Source organism: Engystomops pustulosus, chromosome 11, assembly GCF_040894005.1.
Source record: "Engystomops pustulosus chromosome 11, aEngPut4.maternal, whole genome shotgun sequence".
NCBI lineage: Eukaryota > Metazoa > Chordata > Amphibia > Anura > Leptodactylidae > Engystomops > Engystomops pustulosus.
In genome coordinates, this window is record NC_092421.1 from 46,683,523 (window position 1) to 46,708,372 (window position 24,850).

Sequence of the window (24,850 nt, forward strand, 5' to 3'; positions counted from 1 at the left end):
GTGACCCTCGCGTTCAAAGAATTTATTCCAGCACCGATTACTGGGTATTCACTCTCCTGGACCCACGGTACAAGCAAAATCTTTCCACTCTCATCCCTGGAGAGGAAAGGAGTGTGAGAATGCATGAATACCAGCAGGCCCTGGTGCACAAGCTGAAACAGTATTTCCCTTCTGACAGCGCTAGCGGCAGAGGGCGTACTTCTGTGGGACAAGTAGTGAGGGAGAGTAGGCGAGCAGGCAGCTTGTCCAGCACTGGCAGGGGTACGCTTTACAAGGCCTTTGCCAGTTTTATGTCACCCAAGCAAGACACTGTCTCCTGTCCCCAGTCTCTGCAGAGTAGGGCTGATCTTTACAGAAAGATGGTGAGGGAGTACGTAGCTGACCATACCATCGTCCTAAATGATCACACAGCTCCCTACAACTACTGTGTTTCAAAGCTGGACATGTGGCACGAACTGGCGCTGTACGCCTTGGAGGTTCTTGCCTGCCCTGCCGCTAGCACTGAGCGGGTTTTCAGTGCAGCTGGTGGCATCATCACCGATAAGCGTACACGCCTGTTGACTGACAGGCTGAAGCTTATCAAGATGAATAAAGCCTGGATTTCTCAGGATTTCCCTTCTCCACCAGGTGTAAGAAGCTCAACCTGAATAATGTATGCACTCCTCCTCCTCATTTTCCTCCTTCTCCTCCTCTTTGTACACTAAAGCAGAGGAAACTGGCTATTTTTTGCCAGGGCCAACTGGCTCGAGCTATAGTACTCTATGTATTTAATTTTTTTGGAGGGCCACCTACCTGCTCCTCTGGTTTGAAAACTTTTTGAAATCTGTATGTGGCAGTCCAAAAAAGTTTTCAAACCAGAGGAGCAGGTAGGTGGCCCTCCAAAAAAATTAAATACATCCAAATTTAATTGTCTCCATAGCAGCCTCCACACGTCGTCTTTATAGCTGCCACCACAAGTTGTCTCCATTGCTACCTCCACACATCATCTCCATAGCTGCCTCCCAAAGTCGTCCATATAGCTGCCTCCATACATCGTCCCCTTAGCAAACGAGCTGTGTCAGGCAGAATTTTGGGTTGTTTTCATGGCTTTCACATCAAACTTGTTAACTTTGTCGCCACCCTGCTCTGTTATCCACAAAATATACTGGCAAACTTTTATCATTTACCGATATTATTTCAGCGCTTCTTGCGCATCTGTTTACATTCCCCTCACCCGCCATAACCCAAACTTATAAGAACACTACTACACTTGATCTTATACAAAAGGTTCTTAGAAGTGCTGTTTGGGGAGGAGCCGAGAGACAGGGGCTTGGACAGGCGAAACTCGCCTGGCAGCGGAGCGCCAGCTCCATCCCAAGATCTAACTAACATAGTTTTAACTGCAGCACCTTTAACCTTACTGCCTCCATACATGGTCCCCTTATCAAACGAGCTGTGTCAGGCAGAATTTTCAGGTGTTTCACTAGATACATAATGGAACTCGGCGTATCTGTCACCGCCATGCTGGAGACCTGAAGTTTCAATCATAGCAGCGCAATATGGATGCCCCATACTGTCACTCTTAATCATGGAAGTCGTCTCCATGGCTGCCTCCACATGTCATCCCCTTAGCAAACGAGCTGTGTCAGGCTCATTTTTCGGGTGTTTCACCAGATACGCTATGGAACTTGGTCACTATGTCGCCACCATGCTGTGTTATCGACTAAATATACCGTCAACCTTTTGTTCACATAGGAAATCATTTCAGCGCTTCTTGCTCACCTCCTTTGGTTCCTCTCTGCCACCCTTTGGTTTGAAGCCTGAGTCCATTTGGGGTATGTCGCCAAAGCCTGCCGCTGCTGCCGCTGCCTCTGCATGCCGTCTTCTATAGTGTCAGGGTCAATTATTGGATGTTTTAGATGCTATCTAGCCTCATTCGGTCACTCTGTCATGGCCATGCTGTTGCCCATAATTTTGGCATAATGGTGCGATTAAGCAGTCTCAGAGGCATCCATGCATGCTGCTCCTGCTGTTTCCTGTCCATTTCCGTGGTGTTTCCATCCTTTTCTGAGGTTTCCAGGTGTTTGGCCAAGCTTCCCTGTGCAGACCCTTGGTCCCCTTGAAAAATGCTCGAGTCTCCCATTGACTTTAATGGGATTCGTTATTTGAGACGAGCACTCGAGCATCGGGAAAAGTTTGTCTCGAATAACGAGCACCTGAGCATTTTAGTGCTCGCTCATCTCTAATTACTACCCATCGGTTGTGTAACAGGCCTAAGTATAGTGAGCAGCTGTTACAGACTCATATAAGACAACCACAGCCTACCAAAGAAACACGGCCTAGGATTTATTGGGAGTGCTCCTCTGATATAACAAATATATAGACTCTCACAGGCAAAATGAGCCCTCCTAAAGCGAGCGCGTTTGATAAACTCAGAGAATTTGCCAGAGCGGAATCTAGTGAGGCCCCTTCCCCGCAACCACAGCGCACAGTACACACCAAAACCCAATGCTGCCTCTGTCACTGCGCCAGCTGAGGGGGAGGAAGACACTGAAGAACTCACTATGTAACAGGTTATGCTACAGTTGTTAGCGGCAATAGACTCTTGTAAAAGCTCTACAAAAGATCTACAAAACCTCAGAGATAGAGTACAAACCACTGAGGAAAGAATATCGCAATTAGTGGACCGCACAGCTAATGTGCCGAGATCTCTCTCAGTTCTCAAATCCGACTCTGATCTATTGAAACAAAAAGCTGACGATATGTAAAACCGGCTCCGCCGAAATAACATCAGGATTATAGGCATGCCAGAGAGAACAGAAGGGCGATATCCTGAAGATTTCATTGAAAAATGGATACAGGAACTGTTCCCAACAGCTTAATTTTCAGCAGCTTTCACAGGCGAAAGGGCACACAGGGCGCCAGCCAGGGCCCTGCCGCCCGGCGCGGGTCCCCGACTTTATTAGCAAGAATGCTGAACTTCAACAAGCCCACAAGCATCCAGACAGACGTGTGGACAATGCAAAAATTTCGATATTTCCGGACTTCTCCCTGGATCTCCAAAAACGTAGAGCGACTTTCATGGATGTGAAATGCAGGCTACGTGTTGAGAACATTCCCTATTCAATGGCGTACCCAGCTCACCTACGAGTAGTAGATGGGGACAAAGCTATTTTCTTCACCTCGCCAGCGGAGGCCAATGAATGGTTGGACCTGCCCAGGAATGCATTCCTGAGACATCGATAAGGACGGCAGCAGCAAGTTTTCCAAATCCCCCATATCGAGGTTCACGTAAGAGGGTAAATGTGATGACACAGGGACATTATATTTTATTATCCAAAGATTTAATGTTAATTCTTGTTGTTAGCTAGGTTTAACGTGAGTAAGAACATTTGAGGAATAGTGATTTAAACTGCCTAAGGGACATTGCCTAAAACTTGGGTCTCTAGGAAAAAAGTAGATTATACTCAATGCCAGAGAACCATCGGACATGGCATGAGTACCCCAACTTTCTAGCCGGAATGTTTAGGAGAACCTCGCCGTTATTTGTAACGGCGAGGTTCTCCTAAACATTCCGGCTAGAAAGTTGGGGTACTCATGCCATGTCCGATGGTCCGATCATGGTTAGATCTAACTGATGGTGAGGTGGTCCTAGTTTGTATTTACAACTTATGTTATAATGTGTTTAAGGTTTTCGAGTATTTCAGGATAAAGTCTTGCTTAAGGGAAGAGAGAGGGTTGATCCACACATGTATGTTAACACAGTTAAATTATCTGGTGGCCCCAGGGGGAAAACATTTGACAAACGATATACATATGTCTGAAATACGCTGCCTGTCATGGAACGTAAGGGGACTGCGCACTCCAAGAAAACGAATAATGGTATTCTCCCAAATAACTAGACAAAACCCCCATATTATCTGTCTTCAGGAGACTCACTTGATCCCAGCCAAGACACACATACTACACAAACCATGGGTACAGTGGGGGGTACACGCATGCTACAACTCGGCCTCCAGAGGAGTTTCATTATTGGTACATCGATGGTTAAAATGGGAAGAAAAAACCTGACAGGTGGACACGAACGGGAAATACGTATTTGTACATGCATACATTGATGGCATAGCGTACAATATCATAGGAATATAAATAAACAAATGGATACAGGAAATTGGGTGATGGGGAGGTTAGGTACCATGCCCCTCATTTAAACCGGGGCCTAGTGTATGGCTCTGTATTCGGTCACCCTAAATGTACCACACCTAGTCAATATTGATCCACAAAAATCATATTGAAAACAACAACTACCTCTCGCCAGAGAGGAAAAAGAAGGATCGACTAGAAGAATGCATATTCAACAACAACAAAAATCTTTATTAGTAACGACAATGCTCAAAATTTAAAATGCATTAAAAATTACAAGTGGTGGAGTACAAAAAGAAAACCGGGCCGACCCGGACAGGGCAAGGTTGTAACAAAGTAGCACATATCGTGGTAAGAAACTGAACCAAGTACGCCGAACGTGTTGGCAGTTGAGCTGCAGAGATTTTTTGTGTTTGTATTGGCAGAGTGGTGGTAATGTACCAACCACTCTGGAGCATGTGGTGTATAATGGGTATACTTCCCTGTGCCTGGGTGAAACACCCTATGGCTTCAGGGAGGAAGGAATTTAGTAATTGTCAGCTCTTACCCGATAGTGGGAGGTGTGAGGTGAATTTTCCGCTGTCCGGGAGGGTCCGCGTCCCCGATGTACGTTTCGGCTCGGGGTGAGCCTTCGTCTGGGGGTGGCGTCCTCCCGCACTGAGGCCGGTATATAACAAAAGAATGGACCAATGAGCGTTCCGGGAACAGCACATGTGATCGCGGGTCACGTGATGCGTGACATCACGACTAACAAAGTCACGTGACTCGGTATCGCGAGATCACGTGGGCTGCATTGGAATCTGGTGGGAGATAGGTAAAATCAGATAGAAAATAGAGATCTGTGGGCGCATGCATAAAGAGCGCCACCGAGCCAATTCTGTCTTTACCAGGTATTACATGGAACCTGCATTTACCAGGTAAGGGTAACCATGGTTTTAGATACTTTTAGGGGTATATACCTTGTGCAAACTAAGGGGGGAAGGGGGGATGTATGTGTGCAGGAATAAAAATATAACTATTTAATTAAATACATTGTGTTTGGTAAAATAAGTGTATGGGTAAACATACACCTACCTTAAATTGAAATAATCTATAAAGTGACATGTGCATGTTGTATACAACTATTCAAAATATTGCAATTATATAATAAGTCCGTTAAACATATTATTAATAAAGTGACATATGCATATACAATATATAATACGAATACATATATATACACAAATACATAATGTGTCAAATCAACATATATATACAAATAACAGACATACACTGTGTAAAAATACATGATATAAAACATATATAAATGATATATATATGTAATCATTTATCTCCATAATATCATATATTGAAGTACACCAATACCGTACTGGACATCATATATTGAAGTACACCAATACCGTACTGGAGAGATGCTGTTGCACTCCCCAAGTAGGTGGCTGGAATCAATGCATCATATTAACCATTTTATGCAAGATGTGACAGTTAAGTGAACCGCGATATATGTGAGATATCATAGTGAAGGACAAGGTGGGTTGGGGTGTGAGTAGTGAGGGAGTGAGGGATTGAAGGTGAGGAGGGTACACATAGATACTCGTAAATAGTTACATTGAATGGCTGAAACCATGACCTCGTATACAATATATTGCACATCATTCCAAGTGTGTGAAAAATTTTCTGAAATTGAATAGCGCAATAATCAAGCATAATTACGTCAACAATGCATAAAGTACGTATGGAACCTGGAAAAGAGACATATTAGTATACAAGACAGATTTGAACATCTACTTAGTTGAAACACGGTCAGTGGATGTGAACCTTGTGCTAAAGGATTTGTCTGTGATTGGAAGCTCATTGTCCTTTATAGGGTATATAGTAGATCCGGACCCATGGAAGTTTGTACTGAAAATATAAAAGTCAAAAAAACAACATATTAAAAACAATTGAATCTGGTGTATTAAGACACCAGTGTGTGAATGTATGGTACGAACCCAGCTATTTGAAAGGTAAATGCTAGACAAATGAGAATTGTGGAAGGTTCCTATTGGAGATATGGGGCGAAACTGAGAGTCTCATTGAGGCCGCTTGGTTTTAAGGTGTTTAAGGTCCAAATCCATCGAGTTTCTCGCTGAGCTAATATTTTCTGGACTGGACCCCCTCTAATGCCCAGGTTGACTCTGTCAATCCCACGTACCCTCAGGAGACTAGGATCAGAATTATGTTTCTCCTTAAAATGGAGTGCCACTGGTTTGCCATCAAGGGTTGTGTCTTCTTTTAATGTAGCTTTTATGTCACGCATGTGTTCCCTAATGCGTATTTTCATGGCTCGTCAGGCCAATATAAATCAAATTGCACGGACATGTAGCATAGTATATTTTGACACGATTTTGGCCAATCCTCTCAGGGGATCCAATAATAGGCAAATACATTACACCCTACCCGTCAGTAACAGCTCGGAGAGCACAAAATCTGCATGACATTCTTGTCCGAAGCCACTATACTTCAGAAAAACCCGACACTATTTTGGGGGCTAATCGCCCAGCAGTAGGATGTAAACCCTGTGGAGCGCACAAACAACTTCACGGACTCTTCAGGAAGCAAAGTTTACAACATCAAACACAGCATTACATGTAAGACCAAAGCTGTAATATACTATGCTACATGTCCGTGCAATTTGATTTATATTGGCCTGACGAGCCGCGTTATGAAAATACGCATTAGGGAACACATGCGCGACATAAAAGCTACATTAAAAGAAGACACAACCCTTGATGGCAAACCAGTGGCACTCCATTTTAAGGAGAAACATAATTCTGATCCTAGTCTCCTGAGGGCACGTGGGATTGACAGAGTCGACCTGGGCATTAGAGGGGGTCCAGTCCAGAAAATATTAGCTCAGTGAGAAACTCGATGGATTTGGACCTTAAACACCTTAAAACCAAGCGGCCTCAATGAGACTCTCAGTTTCGCCCCATATCTCCAATAGGAACCTTCCACAATTCTCATTTGTCTAGCATTTACCTTTCAAATAGCTGGGTTCGTACCATACATTCACACACTGGCGTCTTAATACACCAGTTTTAATTGTTTTAATATGTTGTTTTTTTGACTTTTATATTTTCAGTACAAACTTCCATGGGTCCGGATCTACTATATACCCTATAAAGGACAATGAGCTTCCAATCACAGACAAATCCTTTAGCACAAGGTTCACATCCACTAACCGTGTTTCAACTAAGTAGATGTTCAAATCTGTCTTGTGTACTAATATGTCTCTTTTCCAGGTTCCAGGATTGTTAACATACGTACTTTATGCATTGTTGACGTAATTATGCTTGATTATTGCGCTATTCAATTTCAGAAAATTTTTCACACACTTGCAATGATGTGCAATATATTGTAAACGAGGTCAGGGTTTCAGCCATTCAATGAAACTATTTACGAGTATCTATGTGTACCCTCCTCACCTTCAATCCCTCACTCCCTCACTACTCACACCCCAACCCACCTTGTCCTTCACTATGATATCTCACATATATCGCGGTTCACTTAACTGTCACATCTTGCATAAAATGGTTAATATGATGCATTGATTCCTACTTGGGGAGTGCAACAGCATCTCTCCAGTACGGTATTGGTGTACTTCAATATATGATGTCCAGTACGGTATTGGTGTACTTCAATATATGATATTATGGAGATAAATGATTACATATATGTATCATATATATTTTTTTTATATCATGTATTTTTACACAGTGTATGTCTGTTATTTGTATATATATGTTGATTTGACACATTATGTATTTGTGTATATATATGTATTCGTATTATATATTGTATATGCATATGTCACTTTATTAATAATATGTTTAACGGACTTATTATATAATTGCAATATTTTGAATAGTTGTATACAACATGCACATGTCACTTTATAGATTATTTCAATTTAAGGTAGGTGTATGTTTACCCATACACTTATTTTACCAAACACAATGTATTTAATTAAATAATTATATTTTTATTCCTGCACACATACATCCCCCCTTAGTTTGCACAAGGTATATACCCCTAAAAGTATCTAAAACCATGGTTACCCTTACCTGGTAAATGCAGGTTCCATGTAATACCTGGTAAAGACAGAATTGGCTCGGTGGCGCTCTGTACGCATGCGCATGCAATTCAGGTACAATCGGCGCAAATCGGAAATATTCGGGGAACACGTCTGGAAAACGCGAATAAATGACCCCCAATATGTTTTAGATCTCAGGCTGGGCTAAAAAAGAGGGGTAAGAAAAGCACTATAGGGCCCAAGTGCACAATTCTTCCCAAAAATTGTATTTAAAAAGGTAAAAATATATAATAAATGGAGGTATATCCGTGGAGGACGCTGAAGAATACTAGATGGACAATTATCGGTATGGTTGTTAATGTCCAAATGTGGAAAAATTATGACAGTCTGTGTTAAACGACACATCAGTTTATAAAAAAAACTAAAAGCAGATCCTACAACACAATTTGAAAAAGAACTAGAAACCTTGGCCAATTCAGCACTTGCCAAAGGTATTCTAACACAATCAGAATACAAATTTATCATAAATGCTAATTACCGTATTCCCGTTTTTTTATTGTATTCCTAAAATACATAAAAATGATAAAGATCCCCCAGGTCGTCCCATTGTATTGGGAATTGAATCACTTACCTCACCAAATATACCACACCAGTTACACCAAATATACCACACAAATAGTAAAAACCCTAGAAAACCTACAGCGGCAACCCAATTGGACATTAGTCACATTAGATGTGACGTCATTATATACATGTATTGACCACAAAAAGGGAGTAGAAGCCACCAAGTATCGCCTTAATAGGTCGAACCTTCTACATGAAGACCAGATCAAATTTCTGCTTGACAGTATCATGTTTTTTTTAACTCACAACTATTTCTCCTAACTAATTCACAGTTTTTTCTGCAGTGTTTAGGTACAGCCATGGGGACCAGATTCGCGCCCAGTTATGCCAATCCAACATATCCAACCCCGACTGGGCGCGAGTCTGGTCCTCTGGCAAAGATATATCGAAGATGTATTTGGAATGGGACCCATGAAGATCTCACATCATTTATACACTCACTTGATGACAATGTACTTAACCTCCGTTTCACCCCCAAGATCCCAACAAATAGAATTCTTAGATCTTCTTATCTCAGTTGACAACACCAGATTATGTTGCAGCACCTTCAAAAAACCCACAGCTAAAAATGGTTATATCGTTTTTGATAGCTGTTACTTACCACAGTGGTTAATAAATGTCCCATACGGACAATATAGACGTATTAGGAGAAATTGTACCAATATAGAGACCTTTGAAGAAGAAGCTGCTGCCCTTACAGAATAATTCTCACAAAAACAATATCCCAAACCCCTACTTCTAACAGCTTGGGAGAAAGCAAGAAATATAGATAGAAACACAATATTATGGAGAGACCATACAGAACACAATCTACCAGTAATGGATAAATCAATGATAGATCAATCTAAAATTGTACTGCCATTTAATACCCAATATACCAAAATCAAAAAGATCATTCATAAATATTGGCACATTTTGAAAAACGATAAAATCTCTCCATCCTCCTATAGTATTTACGAAAGCTCCCAATTTGGGCATACAGATAGTCCCAACAGTAAAAACAACCACACAAAACAACAAGTCTACACCTATGACCAGGGGCGGACTGGGAATTTAAAGTGGCCCTGGAAAAAAACTGTAAAAGTGGCCCCATTCAGTGGGTGGTGTCAAAACAAGTGGGCGTGGCCTTGTGATGTGGGTGGAGTTACTAAACTCCATAAAAACTGTTTATAGATGGTGTAAATCAACATGTACACTGCAGAGACTCATACTGCTTCCTTGTAAATGAATAACACTTCTATTTTAAGAGCACACAACTTAATACTGCTATATATGTACACTAACAACATACTACTACCTTCTCTGATAAACAAGAATGTAACTACTATAATACTGCCCCCTATGTACAAGACTATAACTACTATAATACTGCCCCCTATGTACAAGACTATAACTACTATAATACTGCCCCCTATGTACAAGACTATAACTACTATAATACTGCCCCCTATGTACAAGAATATATCTACTATAATACTGCCCCCTATGTACAAGAATATATCTACTATAATGCTGCCCCCTATGTACAAGACTATAACTACTATAATACTGCCCCCTATGTACAAGACTATAACTACTATAATACTGCCCCCTATGTACAAGACTATAACTACTATAGTACTGCCCCCTATGTACAGGTATATAACTACTATAATACTGCCCCCTATGTACAAGAATATAACTACTATAATACTGCCCCCTATGTACAAGAATATATCTACTATAATACTGCCCCCTATGTACAAGAATATAACTACTATAATACTGCCCCCTATGTACAAAAATATTACTGCTATAATACTGCCCCCTATGTACAAGAATATAACTACTATAATACTGCCCCCGGTGTATATAGCCAGACAGCCCCTGCCCCCGGTGTATATAGCCAGACAGCCCCTGCACCCGGTGTATATAGCCAGACAGCCCCTGCCCCCGGTGTATATAGCCAGACAGCCCTGCCCCCGGTGTATATAGCCAGACAGCCCCTGCACCTGGTGTATATAGCCAGACAGCCCCTGCACCCGGTGTATATAGCCAGACAGCCCCTGCACCCGGTGTATATAGCCAGACAGCCCCTGCACCCGGTGTATATAGCCAGACAGCCCCTGCACCCGGTGTATATAGCCTGCCAGCCCATGCACCCAGTGTATATAGCCAGACAGCCCATGCACACGGTGTATATAGCCAGACAGCCCCTGGGGAGTGTATATAGCCTGCCAGCCCCTGCCCCAGTGTATATAGCCTGCCAGCCCCTGCCCCAGTGTATATAGCCAGACAGCCCCTGCATCCGGTGTATATAGCCAGACAGCCCCTGCACCCGGTGTATATAGCCTGCCAGCCCATGCACCCGGTGTATATAGCCAGACAGCCCATGCACACGGTGTATATAGCCTGCCAGCCCCTGGGGAGTGTATATAGCCTGCCAGCCCCTGCCCCAGTGTATATAGCCTGCCAGCCCCTGCCCCAGTGTATATAGCCTGCCAGCCCCTGCCCCAGTGTATATAGCCAGACAGCCCCTGCCCCAGTGTATATAGTCAGACAGCCCCTGCCCCAGTATATACAGCCCCTGCCCCAGTGTATACAGCCAGACAGCTAGTCGGTCACCCCTGTATACAGCAGCCCCCCGTATACTGCAGCCCCCCGTATACAGCCAGCCCAGTCCAGTACAGTACATAAAAATAAAAACACATGAAACTCACCTTTCCGACGCTGCGCCCCAACCTGATCCAGTCCGGCCGCGGTGACAGCTCCGTACGCGCCGGCGTTGCACAGACCATGACGTCAGCCGCTTGCCGACGTCATGGTCTGTGCGACGACGGCCCGTACGGAGCTGTCACCGCGGCCGGACTGGATCAGGTAGGGGCCAGTAGAGGACCGGCCCCGGACTGGCCCGAAACCAATCGGCCCACCGGTATTTCTCCCGGTGGGTCTTATGGCCAGTCCGCCCCTGCCTATGACGTGAAAAGGTTTTTTCCGCTGTGGCAGATGTATGTGCTGCAGAACCACTTATTTTGACCGTAAAACAACTTCTTTACTATCCAATACCAATGATTTTTCTTTTCTAATCGATGAAGCACTCACTTGTAACAGTTCTAGAGTGATATACATGATAGATGCCCATGTAAGAAACAATATATAGGCAGAACCAGTAGAAAATTAAAAGAAAGAATCGGAGAACATTCTAGAAATATAAGATCGGGGTTCGAACATCACAGTTTATCTTTAAGCTACAAAAAATATCATTATTGTGATCCCAAACACACAAAATTCAGTGCCATCCACTCAGTGACCCGAGATTGGCGGGGGGGAAACTTTACAGCTAAAATGTCAAGGTCTGAATCAAAAATGATATATAATTTTGATACCATAATCCCAAAGGGATTAAATGCTGAGATCGGGTTTCTATTTGGGTTTCTGTGATCATACTCTAATTATCTTTAGGTTCATCCTGATGGAACCGTGTTCACACCACATATCGATGTCAGGCTGTTTTCCAGCACACCGATGTCTGTTGTGCACACGATTCCTCTTTCTACCTCATTCTTAGTCATTTGTCTTCATTATGTGATTATTTACGTTATTATTACCTCAAAGCCCTGTAAACAAAAGACGTCCCATTACAACTACAGATAGTAATGAGTTAATGGTCACTATCGGACTATTCACACCATAAACAACCTTTCTAGGTTGCAATACACTGTTTAACCCCTTAATGCTCTGTGCCGTAGCTCTACGGCGCAGAGGTACAGGGAATGTATGAAGAGGGCTCACGGGCTGAGTGCTCTTTATACAGAGGTGGGGGTTGTTGCATATTGCAGCAAACCCCCACCGCTAATAACCGCGGTCGGTGCTTGCACCGATCGCGGCCATTAACCATTTGATTGCCGCCGGCAAAGTCACCGGCGGCATTTAAAAGACGGTTGCCATGGTAGCCTCGGGTCTTCATTTCACCCGAGACTTTATGGCTTCTGCAGATTCGTTACAATGAGCCAGTGGCTCATTGTAATGAATGAGCTGCAAAAATGCCATATATTGCAATACAGAAGTATTGCAGTATATGGTAGGAGCGATCTGACCATCTAGGGTTAATGTACCCTAGATGGTCTAAGATATAGTGAAAAAAAAAAGTTTAAAAAATAAAAAAAATTTATAAATTATTAAAAATTCAAATCACCCCCCCTTTCGCTAGAACTGATATAAAACAGTAAAAATCACAGACACATTAGGTATTGCCGCGTCCCAAAATGCCCGACCTATCAAAATATAAAAACGGTTATGGCCGGCGGTGAGCTCCGAGACGGGAAATGGCGCCCAAATGTCCGAAATGCGACTTTTACACTTTTTTACATCACATAAAAAATGGAATAAAAAATAATCAAAATGTCGCACAGACTTCAAAATGGTAGCAGTGCAAACGTCGGCTCATTTCGCAAAAAATGGCACTCCCAGACTTTTATATATATTACATTGCTGGACAACTCAGATATCTGCAGAACTGGACGGGAGAACAACCCCTACCTAATTCTGAACATCATCTGCAATATTATTTAGGTCTTAATACACTATGGCCAGTCCTTGAAGCACCCCAACAGACGGACCTGCCATTACTACCATTACGTAGACTACCTAGACAGGTATGGGGAGCAGCCAAGCAAATCGCAAACTTTGCTGACATTATAGCAGAGACCCCATTGTGGAACAACCCTACACTCATGCACTTACAGAGCCTGGAAGGTACGGCCCCCTAGATATAAAAAGGTATAACAACCTTGGGAGACATTTACAATGCAAACATCCTTAGATCATTCCAAGAACTCCAGAATAAGCATGAGCTGGACAGATCCTATTTCTACAAATACCTGCAATTTAGACATTCTCTGGAGGCTCAGTTCCCTGCCCCTCGCCCTACTATTTCTTCTTACACACTAATTGGTGTATTCAGAACACAAGGTCCCAGAGGCATTGTATCGGCACTCTATAAACATTTAATTCACAAAAAAATCCTTATGAGCTCCACTGACAGTAATTGATAGATGGAAGTCATGCATACCCTCATTAGAGGAGGACTCCAGATATCTTATCCTCACACCGCAAAGTTTCACCCTCAGTGAACAATAAACTCATTCAGCTTTATTTCGTTCACCAAGCATACTTAACCCCAGTCCGAATGCGACATATGGGCAGGGTATCAACTACTGCATGCCCCAGATGTGGCGACATAGATGCAGACTTCTGGCATATGAGCTGGAGCAGCACACCAATAAAAAATTTTTTGGGAAGATGTAACAGACTTCCAGACAATTCTTCTACCTGCTCAGGTACCACATGCTCCGGAGACATGTTTATTGGGCCTACTTCCTGATGTTGATTGGACCCATTACCAAATAATATTCCTGCAGGAAACCTTATTCCTGGCCCGGAAATGAGATGGTACTCACCTAATACTCCTACCCTTAGTATGTTGAAGCTACAGGTGAATCAAGTCCTGCCATACGAAAAAATAATCTATAAACATAGACAAAAACCAGATAAGTTTGATCACATCTGGGGTGTCCTAGATTAAGGTCTGCACTTAACAGAATCTAATTTTATAGAATGAATGAGGGATACATGAGAAGAAGAAATATAAGATTATAATATCGCCAGAGGATAATGTAATGCTACTATGTGGAGCTGTATAGGGAACTAAAACATTAGGATACAGGTAAGGGGACATAACTAGAATATATTAAAAAAAAGAGTCTGCCCCCTAGGGAAAGCTACAAAATATTTGTGCGAGGACGCAACCCCTCTCTTAGAAGTGCAAAATAATAAAAAAAACTCTTCAATATAAACAAGACAAACAGACGGATGGATGGGAATAACTGGATGTTTATTGGTTTACTTCTGTTTACATGGTTATTGTAAGAAAAGACAACGATTTGGACAACATGTAATATTGTTAAAGATTGTAAAATGCAATATGACAATGTATCAATGTGATATCTGTTATACTCAAAAAAAAATTAATGGATGTTGAAATGAAAACATCTCTATATGCGGATGACATGGTCCTCTTCCTCGGCAATCCTTTAGTGGCTTTGGGTAAAGTGAGGGATATATTCCACCACTTTGGGAAATTTTCCGGTTTAAGAATTAATTGGAAACAATCATCATTAATGCCTTTGGGGGAGACAGATTAACCGTTGGACAGAATTGATGGGGGAAAACCATTTAGGTACTTGTGTATTGAAATATCAAATGATTTGGATAGATTTGTGGAATTAAACATGATACCCTTGTTGAAAAAGAGTTAGGGTGAGAATTTGGGGGAAGCTAAAACTATCTTATGCTGCTAGACTGTCTCTTATAAAGATGGTGTTTTTACCACAGGCCCTCTATCTGTTTAGGAACGCCCCAGTGAGGATACCGGAAAGAATTTTTAAGGCCTTGGACAGTATGTGAACGGATCTCTTTTCGGGGTGAAGAAAGCAAGAATGGGTAACAGGTATCTGAAATGCCCAAAAGATAAAGGTGGGCTGGCCCTTCCAGATTGGAGAATGTACTTTGTGGCCGTGCAAGTTGCAGTGTGCTTAAAAAATACACCGGAAGAGGTAACAAAAGGCTTTGTAAGGCACTTTGAGTTTGAGGATATGAAATTGAATATAGCAGAGCCTGTGGAATCAGGCACTTCACAGGAAACTTAACTAGTTAGGGTAATTGACACATCAATGTTTAGTTTGTTGGAAGATGAAGAAAATACTAAATATTAAGGATAGGAGAGAATAGAAATTTGGGATAATAAGGCACTTAAAGTGATTCTGGAGAAAAAAAGATTAGCTGATATTTATGACCTGTTGCTACAGGCAAACACGGAAAGGGTGGAATTTAAGTGTATTAAGAATTGGGAGTTAGATATAGGGTCACATCAGGAAGGTGAAGAAGTGTGGGATTATATTTTTAGCAATGTGCCGTTAGTATCAAATAATGGCTCTCAGAAGATAACACAGTATTTTATTATTCATAGACTTCACAGAACACCAAAATGGCTACATAAGATAGGGTATAGGGAGAATGTTGGGGCAGGGTGGATACACTTATTTTGGTGAAAAAGAAAACTATTTCCAGCTGGACATCAGACGTCAGAATTTTCGTTAAAATTTAACAATTTTTTATTTTAGATCCATTAAAATAGACAAAGTAATGCATGACGCAGCATAAGGAGTAAAAAGAATAGCACTTAAGCTTACGCGTTTCGGTAATTATACCTTATTCATAGCTTCTGCATGACTTTCTGCAGTCTGGCTATTTAACCCTGCCCTGTTTCAATCCCATGGGTCTCTGGGTGGAATTTCTTAACCCTTTCTATAGTTTCAAGACACATATCTAATACAGGGAAAGAGCTTGCTTCTAAAAAAGTATAAATTTGATTAAAATACAAAACTAAAATACAGACAGTAATCCCATATGTACCTACACAAAGAGTACAACAGCCTCAATTTTTTGTATAATATTATTCTATATTATTGTAAACAAAGAATATAATTATTTTAGTTTGGCCAAGGGAGGCATTCCTACTTGTACATTCCTATATTCTTTTTAGCAGAAGTGGATTAAATCTTGTTTTTTATTTAGTCCAAAGGGGACTCTAGTTTTTAATGAAAAAATCCAGAAAGTTTCTTGATTCAAAAGGATTCGTCTGAGGTCTCCACCCCGTTTCGGTCTTGTAACCTTTTCAATACCCCTACATCTGAGAACGCTGCAGTCCCCGGCATGGCACTCTCTAACATGTCTGGAGACTGCAGAGACATTAACCGCACCATCTGCACTGGCATCAGACAGATGTCTGCAAATCCGGGTTTTTAAGCTATTGGAAGTACAGCCATTGTAGTCCAATCCACACGAGATACATTGTATCTGATAGACCACAAACGTGGTGTTACAATTAATAAATTGTTTTATCTCTTGTTGGACATTGTTAGAATATGAAGAAAAGAATTTACTCTGAGCCGCATGTGTGCAGCATTTACATCGATCCGCTCCGCATTTGAAAAAGCCTTTAGTACTAAGCCATGTAGTGTGAACTGGGTTTGATTGGTATAAACTTGGTGACAGTAAATTACCAAGATTAGGGGCCTTTTTAGCTACACATTTTATGTTATTATGTACAATATCAGACAATGTATGATCTGTATACAATATAGGTAGATTTTTATATATAATTTTCTCGATCTCCTTGTACTGAACACTGTAAGGTGTAGAGAAAACTACTGGACGTTTTTTATTCTGTTCTGATTTCTTTTTATCATTAGTGAGATTGGTTAAATCTGATCGGGGGATGTTGTGTACTATATGGGAAGCCCTATTTAACATCCAATTCGAATACTTTCTATTTTTTAATTTCTCACAAACCTTTTTCTCCTCTGCTTCATATAAAGACAAGGTAGAGCAATTCCTTTTTGTACGGATAAGCTCACCTATCGGAATGTTCTTTATAACATGGTTCGGGTGACACGAACTAGCTAGTAAAATAGTGTTGGAAGCAGAAGGTTTGACATATGGAGAGATCTGAACCCCAGTAGTAGTGCCCGTCAAATTGATGTCCAAAAAGTTAATAGTTTTAACATGTAAATCTTAAATTCATAGAGTTGGAATTCAAGTATTTAACAAAATTTTCCGCATCCAACACGGTCCCCTCCCATATCAGGAGCTGGTCATCGATGTAACGACCATACCACCTGATATGGGAGAGAAAGGGATTGGACTCGGCAAAAAGGTGTGTGGGATTATATTTTTAGCAATGTGCCGTTAGTATCAAATAATGGCTCTCAGAAGATAACACAGTATTTTATTATTCATAGACTTCACAGAACACCAAAATGGCTACATAAGATAGGCTATAGGGAGAATGTTGGGGCAGGGTGGATACACTTATTTTGGAGGTGCCCCAAGCTCCATAGATATTGGGAGGGAATATTTGACACCTTGAATAATTTATTTAAGATAAATTTGGAAATTGATGTTTGGGTAGGGGTATTAGGTTATATTAAAAATGTAAAGTTAAGGAAATTAGAAAAGAAGACACTATTATTGTTGATATTTTGTGCTAGAAAAACCATACTTAATCTAAGAAAGTGGTAAACGAGGTAGTAAACCTTAAATAATGCTGGGGTAGGGCTAATATTTATTTATTTTGAGGTTGCCCCGAGTGGAGCCCCCCCCCCCCAGTTGGGAGGGGGTGGGAATAGGGGGGGTGTTTAGTAATTGTGGTATGTAAAATTGATAAATCTAATACAATGCACAAGTAGTTGGTTAAAAATGTCAATGGTGTAGATCCTTACCTAAGGTAGCATACCGACCCTCCCTTTATCCTTTATTTGTCTTGCAACCAGGCCAAGACTGGTTTTTCAAAAAAGTGCGTATTCTCTTTATAGATTACTCTCATCCTCACCAGGTATAATATAGAGAACTTCAATCCTTTCTCATGCAATTTCTTTTTTACCTCCCTAAAACAAACTCTCTTCTTTTGAACTTCAGCAGGGTGATCTGGAAACAACATAATCTTATTGTTCCCCCATTTAAGATCTTGCCTACGTGTTTCCTTCAATATGATATCCTTATCCCTACTAGAGAGAAATCTAATTAACACTGGTCTGGGGGGCAACCCTACTGGTCTAGGTGTGAATGCAACCATATGAGCCCTTTCTATATGAAATAATTCTGACAGTTTACTTGGGTCAACCCATTTTTTAATAACCTTAAGTGAAAAATCCAACCGGGTCCTCCCCTTCCTCCTTCTCAGGGACTCCCAGTACTGAGTACCAGTATTTCTTATTTCTTATTGACCTGTTCTCCAGGTCAAGAACTTTGTTAGGGCTTTATTTGATTTTGATAAATCATTCATCTGGTCTAATAACTCGTTGACTGAGTCCTCATTTTTACCTAGTCTTCCCTCTAGTTCCGTCATCATTTCAACTATACCATTCACCTCCTTTCACATGGATGACATCTCATTTTTGACTGACCTCCCGTACTGACTTAATTTGTTACAAAATGTCCTCCAATAACAGAGGGACAATCAAGCTCCCCAGAATCTTCCAGCCCAGACTTATTCAGATACTTATCCATCTTATTTGTCTTATCTGAGTTTTTGACAGGCGGAGAACATGCACCTATTGACATTCTACCTTTTGTGGCCCCCTTCATATTTTTATTTCTTGAGGACATATTGTCCCCCCAAAAAAACACAGATGCCTTATCCAGACCAGGACAGGAAAAATTACCTATACTAGCCAAGATATAAATTCAAACAAAAGAAAGAGAAAAATTACTCTGACCTGAGCTCCAACAGTCCTTTATAAATTCATTATGGATCCAACACAGTGGGGGTCATTTACTAAGGGCCCGATTCGCGTTTTCCCGACGTGTTACCCGAATATTTCCGATTTGCCCAGATTTTTCCTGAATTGCCCCGGGATTGTGACGCATCGGCGCTGGCATGCACAAGACGGAAATCGGGGGCCGTGGTCGAACGAAAACCCGACGGATTTGGAAAAACCGCCGCATTTAAAAAAAAAAATTGGTCGCACCCGCCATACTTACATGCACCAGGAAAAGATCAGTGAACTCCGACGCAACTCGGCGGACCTCGGCGCAACAGCGACACCTGGTGGACATCAGGCGCAGGACCTTCATGAGTCGCCGCAAGACCCGAACGCTGGTCGGAGAACTCGCCGCTGGAACGCGAATGGACCGGGTAAGTAAATGAGCCCCAGTATATTGCTTGACGCATCGATCCTTTTCAATGAGTATGGCACGTCTCCACATGTTTCTGACAAGAATAGGTCACCATTTAGACCAACTCCATCGCGTTTCCTAATCTTCCTTCATTGCCATCTCTCTTTAAGACAATTTCATTAGAAGAAATACGCGTACGGATAGTGTAGAATATTCTTTGTAGTTTAAAATTTTATTAAAAATATACTCACATAATACTTGTAAAAATGTGCATATCTAGACATAAGCAGGACGCCTGTCACACATGTCCACCCGACACTGGGTTTCGCCTACACAGCTTCTTCCGGGACGTTGCAGGTGGTATCATAAAGACCTCAATAAATGCATTTAAGATATATTGAAACAATATGCTGTAGAATACTACCATTTACACATTTCTGACTCGCATCTACAGATTTTGTTAAAATTATTACACCCCTGTTCAAACTTTCCAGCCTTCTGATCCAGCAAGTGTATTTATCCACAAGGCTCAAGATGTCATACACCAGATGACAAACCATGTCTACCTTGGTACAGAACAGATCAGGGGATATCACAAAAACCTTGATAAATGCAATAACATGTATTAAAGAGAGGTATTAAGGAGCACTTGCTTTAACCCCTTCGTACCTCGCATCTGCAGTTATTTTATTATCATTATTACATCCATGTTGCAAATTTTAACTGCCTGGTGGCCTTTGAATCCAAGGTTATCCACAAAGTTCACATAACTTCCACTCAGCCAAGAATAGACCAAATTCAGAGATAAGAATTATGATAAATCTCCAAAGATAAAGAGCCAAAAGTGAATGCACATACATAGGTTTATACTCAGCTGTCGAGGATTTCTTGACTTTCTCAACATGGCTTATAAATGGCAAGGCTAGCCTCCAGATGTAAGCAAGATTTCAGTGCCAAAACTGCTCCCGCAGGCTAAACGTTCCCGCACGTGTTTTCTCCAAACCGCCAACCTTCCTAGCATGCGCCACGTTCTTCATGTATTCACCCAACCTCTCCCACATACAGACAGCTACTTGGCTTCACTCCTGACCTCCGCTTCCACAAGGCGGGCAGCAACTGTATGGGGCAGATTTACTTACCGGGTCCATTCGCGATCCAGCGGCGCGTTCTCTGCGGTGGATTCGCGTCCGGCCGGGATTCACGAAGGTAGTTCCTCCTACGTTCACCAGGTGTCGCTGCTGCGCTGAAGAGCATCGGAACGCACTGGAGTTCACCGAGCCATCGTGGGTGAAGGTAAGCGCCAGTCCAGCGACACTTTTTTTTTTTTAAATGCGGCGGTTTTTCTGAAACCATTGGGTTTTCGTTCGGCCACTCCCCGATTTCCGTTGCGTGCATGCCGGCGCCGGACGCGGGGCAATTCAGGGAAAATCGGCGCAAAATGGAAATATTCGGGTAACACGTCGGGAAAACGCGAATGGGGCCCTTAGTAAATGACCCCCTATGTGTATATTTAGGTACTTACTTCACACTATGCATGTCCACAGTGGCTCCAGCTGGGATCGCACCATCCCTCTCACTCCCTATTTCACGTGTCATGATCTAGCCGCGAATAGGCCAGAGACTAGTCCAAACAGCAGGCACATGTTCCTCCTTCCACGTACTAGGCCTCAGAAAATCAAACTCACAAGGAGTGTCTCAGCTCACATATCTCTGCTGCATGTGTCTGATTAGGCAGGGGGGCTATGGCTATGTGACACTCTCACGCTCCCATGCTTTTCCTCCTCATGGGGGCTGTATATTTAATATTAATAAACTAGAGACCTGGGGGGAGGGCAACTACACTTGTGCAGGGCAAATAGACAGTGTACATAGAGAGCTGGGAAGAGTCATAGTCCATGGGGGAGGAAGGGCGGCTGGAATGAGATTGGGGAATAAGGACAAAAGGAATACGGACAGGGAAAACCATATAAAGTGTATGTACACAAATGCCAGAAGCCTCACAAACAAAATTGAGGAACTGGAACTCTTGATGTTGGAGCAGAAATATGATATAGTGGGTATCAGCGAGACATGGCTGGACAGTAGCTATGACTGGGCTGTTACTATAGATGGTTATAGTCTTTTTAGAAAGGATCGTATAAATAAAAAAGGTGGAGGGGTTTGTTTATATGTGAATTCTTGCCTCAAGCCCGTCCTGCGAGATGACATCAGTAACGCAAATGTGGAGTCCCTATGGGTTGAGATAAGAGGAGGGAAAAAGAATAATAAAATATTACTAGGGGTTTGTTATAAGGCTCCAAATATATTGGAGGCAGCAGAGGAAATGCTGATAAGTGAAATGGATGCGGCTTCAAAGCATGGTGAAGTACTTATCATGGGAGACTTCAATTACCCAGATATCGACTGGGGGGCAGAAACCTGCAGGTCCTTCAAAGGCAGCAGGTTCTTGTCAACAACAAAAGACAATTACCTGTTGCAACTAGTTCTGGAGCCAACAAGAAGGGGGGCACTGCTGGACCTTATCCTGACCAACAGACCTGATAGGGTATCAAAACTACAGGTTGGGGGGAACCTGGGGAATAGTGATCATAATATCATTGATTTTGTATTACGCTTTACAAAGAGCGTTAGTGAAGGGGCAACCAACACTCTAAACTTCAGGAGGGCAAATTTTCAGCAACTAAGGGAAGACCTTAAAGGGATAAACTGGGATAATGTTCTCAAAGACAAAAGCCCCCCCCCCCCCCAAAAAAAAATGGGACTTTTTCTCATATATTCTGAAAAAGTCCTGTGAGAAACACATACCTTATGGGAAAAAGCATAAAAGGAACAAGAAAAACCCTATGTGGCTAACTAGTCTTGTAAGGAAAGCAATAAGCGAGAAAGATAAAGCGTTTAAGGTGCTAAAACGTGAAGGTAGCGATGAGGCATTACAGGATTATAGAGAGAAAAATAAATCCTGTAAAAAGCAGATAAAGGCCGCAAAAATAGAGACTGAGAGAAATATTGCCAGGGAGAGCAAAAATAATTCCAAATTATTTTTCAAGTATATCAATGATAAGAAACTAAAAACAGAGAGTGTGGGTCCCCTTAGAAATAACATGGGGGTCATGGTGGAAGGAGATGAGGAAAGGGCCAATCTATGGAATGTCGCCTTCTCAACTGTCTTTACCCAGGAAAATCCCCTGGTGGAAGACACAATGAGGAATAATGTAAATTCTTTTTATAATGTCAACAGTTTAACAAAGGAAGAGGTACGGCGCCGCCTCTCAACCACTAAGATAGATAAATCACCTGGGCCAGATAGCATACAACCCCGGGTTCTGCATGAATTATGTATGGTGATAGACAAACCGTTATTTTTAATATTTGAAGATTCACTGAGGACTGGTTATGTTCCACAGGACTGGCGCATAGCAAATGTGGTACCAATATACAAAAAAGGATCAAATAGTGATCCTGGAAACTACAGACCCGTGAGTCTAACTGCTGTGGTGGGGAAAATATTTGAGGGGTTTATTAGAGATGCTATCCTGGAGTATCTCACTGTGAACAACCTTATAACCCAGCGTCAGCATGGGTTTATGAGAGATCGGTCCTGTCAGACTAATCTGATTGGTTTCTACGAGGAGGTAAGTTCAAGACTGGATCTGGGGGACGCTGTAGATGTTGTATATTTGGACTTTTCAAAGGCATTTGACACCATGCCACATAAAAGGTTGGTACACAACAATGAGACTGCTGGGACTAGGGAAAAATCTGTGTATTTGGGTAAGTAATTGGCTTAGTGATAAAAAACAGAGGGTCCTCATTAATGGCACATTCTCAGATTGGGTTGATGTTACCAGTGGAGTGCCACAGGGGTCAGTATTGGGGCCACTTCTTTTTAATATTTTTATTAATGACCTTGTAGTGGGTTTACACAGTCAAGTTTCAATATTTGCAGATGATACTAAGCTGTGTAAAGTAATAAATACTGAGGTCGATAGGTTAGCATTACAGAGGGATTTGTGGAAACTTGAGGGATGGGCAGAGAAATGGTTGATGAGGTTTAATGTAGATAAATGTAAAGTTATGCACTTAGGCCATGGAAACAAAAAGTATAATTATGTTCTAAACGGTCAATTACTTAGTAAAACTGAAGCTGAAAAGGACTTGGGGGTATTGGTGGATGGTAAACTTAATTTTAGTGACCAGAGCCAGGCAGCTGCTGCTAAAGCAAATAAAATAATGGGATGTATCAAGAGAGGAATAGATTCTCATGATAAAGACATAGTTTTGCCCTTATACAAATCCCTGGTCAGATCACACATGGAATATTGTGTACAGTTTTGGGCACCAGTGTATAAAAAGGATATAGTAGAACGGGTGCCTTGAGTGTATATATATTACTCACCGGCCACTTTATTAGGTACACCTGTCCAACTGCTCGTTAACACTTAATTTCTAATCAGCCAATGACATGGCGGCAACTCAGTGCATTTAGACATGGTCAAGACTCCTGCAGTTCAAACCGAGCATCAGTATGGGGAAGAAAGGTGATTTGAGTGCCTTTGAACGTGGCATAATTGTTGGTGCCAGAAGGGCTGGTCTGAGTATTTCAGACACTGCTGATCTACCGGGATTTTCACGCACAACCATCTCTAGGGTTTACAGAGAATGGTCCAAAAAAGAAAAAACATCCAGTGAGCGGCAGTTCTGTGGGCGGAAATGTCTTCTTGATGCCAGAGGTCAGAGGAGAATGGGCAGACTGGTTCGAGCTGATAGAAAGGCAACAGTGACTCAAATCGCCACCCGTTACAACCAAGGTAGGCAGAAGAGCATCTCTGAACGCACAGTACGTCGAACTTTGAGGCAGATGGGCTACAGCAGCAGAAGACCACATCGGTTGCCACTCCTTTCAGCTAAGAACAGGAAACTGAGGCTAAAATTTGCACAAGCTCATCGAAATTGGACAGTAGAAGATTGGAAAAACGTTGCCTGGTCTGATGAGTCTCGATTTCTGCTGCGACATTCGGAGGGTCAGAATTTGGCGTCAACAACATGAAAACATGGATCCATCCTTCCTTGTATCAACGGTTCAGGCTGGTGGTGGTGGTGTCATGGTGTGGGGAATATTTTCTTGGCACTCTTTGGGCCCCTTGTTGTAACGCCACAGCCTACCTGAGTATTGTTGCTTACCATGTCCATCCCTTTATTACCACAATGTACCCAACATCTGATGGCTACTTTCAGCAGGATAATGCGCCATGTCATAAAGCTGCAATCATCTCAGACTGGTTTCTTGAACATGACAATGAGTTTACTGTGCTC

General features: G+C 42.1%; 1 long non-coding RNA gene across 2 annotated transcripts in view; it reads left to right on the top strand.

The window, feature by feature from the left end:
• LOC140106364 (uncharacterized) overlaps positions 1-24,850 on the top strand; it is a 113,278-nt gene that overhangs the window by 86,788 nt on the left and 1,640 nt on the right. Inside the window, exon 3 of one of the 2 annotated variants that reach the window (XR_011850771.1) lies at positions 15,211-15,331. The exons of the other annotated variant lie outside the window; for it this stretch is intronic. This is a non-coding gene — a long non-coding RNA (uncharacterized lncRNA). Of the gene's footprint in view, positions 1-15,210; positions 15,332-24,850 lie in introns of those variants that run through there. 2 annotated transcript variants of the gene reach the window in all.